The sequence below is a fragment of the Chenopodium album genome, chromosome 24, assembly GCF_948465745.1.
Source record: "Chenopodium album chromosome 24, dcCheAlbu1.1, whole genome shotgun sequence".
In the NCBI taxonomy this organism is placed as follows: domain Eukaryota; kingdom Viridiplantae; phylum Streptophyta; class Magnoliopsida; order Caryophyllales; family Amaranthaceae; genus Chenopodium; species Chenopodium album.
Genome location: NC_137857.1, coordinates 26,309,773 through 26,312,036, shown reverse-complemented (window position 1 = coordinate 26,312,036; position 2,264 = coordinate 26,309,773). Strand labels below are relative to the sequence as shown.

The 2,264-nt window shown below is 38.5% G+C and overlaps 1 non-coding gene across 1 annotated transcript; it reads left to right on the top strand.

Annotated features, from left to right (window-relative positions):
- Nucleotides 1-892: 892 nt before the first annotated feature.
- LOC145612856 (small nucleolar RNA R71) lies at nucleotides 893-999 on the top strand. Its single transcript, XR_014106768.1, has one exon. It is a non-coding gene; the product is annotated as a small nucleolar RNA R71 (small nucleolar RNA).
- The last annotated feature ends 1,265 nt before the right edge of the window (nucleotides 1,000-2,264 follow it).

The window sequence follows — 2,264 nt, the reverse complement described above, 5'->3', positions numbered from 1 at the left end:
CCCTGCAGAGCTAGGATTAATATCCTTTGGTATAAGGGGATCAGGATTACCAATTTCTTTTATAACAGGTTCATCATCATGTGAACCACTCCTGAGGGTAATTGCAAACGCCTGATCTGTGGGTTGTACTGGTTGTGACGGTAGGGCTCCCTGTTGGCGAGCTTGCAGAGTAGAGGAAATCTGCGCAATTTGATTATCTATGATTTTATTATGAGCTAAAACTGAATCAATTTGAGCATCCCTATTCTCCATACGCTTTTGCATATTTCCTATCATCGCTTTAATTTCTGTTAAGGCTGGGTTGGAGGGTGGAGGAATTTGTGGTTGAGAATTCTGGCTAGAATTGGGATGGTAATATTTCTGCTGTGGTGGTGGTGCCTGTTGCGGTTGTTGTGGAGGTGAAGGATTTTGTACATTGGTGCTCCGATAGGAAAGGTATGGATGATCCCGATACCCAGGATTATAGGTGTTGGAGTATGGGTTATTTTGCTTATAGGATTGAAAAGCGTTAACCTGCTCCATGGAACTCCTACACTCCTGTTCCCAATGACCTACAATTCCACAATTTTCACAAAAAACATCATTAGCATTATTATTGATTGTAGAAACATTAGCTACATTAGAATTAGCAATACTAAGATTATCTAACTTCTGACAAATAGAGGTCAATTGTGCTTGCAAAAAGGATACTGAATCAGCGTGATGTTTTCCCTTGTTTGTAAAACCCCTAGGATTCTCATATTGGGAATTGTGGATTGCCATATCTTTGATAACCTGACCTGCAACATCAAGATTAAGGTTCATAAACCTCCCATTAGCTGCAGAATCTAAAATAGCTCTAGAGGAATTTCCAATCCCATTGTAGAAAGCTTGTATTAACTGCCACTCTGCTAAATTATGATGGGGACACTCTCTCTGCAGATCTTTGAATCTTTCCCAAGCCTCATATAAAGTTTCATCTGGCTCTTGGGCAAAGTTCTGAATGGCACTCCTTAATAAGGCTGTCATAAGGCTGTCCAATCTGCAGGGTAATATTTATTATAAAAATTTAAAACAAGAGTCTCCCAGTTAGTAATACCAAGTGCAGTTCTATTTAAACCATTAAACCACAATTTAGCTTTTCCACATAAAGAGAAAGGAAAAAGAATCTCCCTGATTTGGTCTTGTGTGACCCCAGCTTGCCTTATAGTATTGCAATACTGACAGTAGTCGCCAATGTGAAGATTAGGGTCTTCGCCCTTGGCTCCACTAAATTGCTTCCTTTCTATCATCGTGATGAACTGGGGCTTGATCTCGAACTATACTCCCTCGAGATCTGGCATAGGAGAAAGGTGAGGAAAATGCGCCAAGGTTGGCTGCGAATAATCGCTGAGCTTTTTAGGTGCTGTCATATCTTATTCTAGTTCTGAAGAAAATTCCGAATCACTAGAATCAGATGGAGGGTCTCTAGGAATATCACCCCCAGAACCTGCAAACATTTGCCTTTAATAATTCTTTTGTCTATGGAAAGAACGCTCTATCTCAGGATCGAATGGAATGTAACCTGATCTGGAACACCTGGGCATAAACAAAGAACTAGACAACAAATATGAGAACTGTCCCAAAGAACTTACGTACTCTGGGACGAAGGAAAATAATCTAGACTACAAAAACAATCAGAAATAAAAATAAAACCGTTTCCCCGGCAACGGCGCCTAAATTTGACAGGCTAAAGTCGTATCACCTAATCAAAAGTAATTACCTAAGTCCTCTAACTAAAGTAGATAGGGAAGTAGGGTCGAATCCACAGGGAAACTAGTCTTTCTATTCCTAATTAATTAATAGCAATCTAAATTATTAGTAACAATTTGTTGTGATTTAAAGATTATACTACGAAGAAAATAAGTAGGGAGAATAAAATAAGAGGAATCAATGAATTAAAGACCTAGGGCATAAGTTCACCAATAAATAATATTCCAAGGTAAAACATAATAACCAATCATTAATGCATCAATTAACTAGATAATAAAGGGCTTTCGCTACGTATTACAATCACAGAATTTATCTACCGGTATTAAATCTCATCTCTCGAATCTCGACTTAACCATTTATAGATTAACCTGCCTATTGAAACCAGACCTCAACATCAATTCTCATCTCTCGAATCTGGAATCAATATTGTCAAACTCATGCATAAAAGATCAGGCCTAATCACAGTATAAGGCTCGCTCTATTGCATCCACTTCTTCCTTCCATGTCTTCTTTCTACATGTAGAAGATGCAAC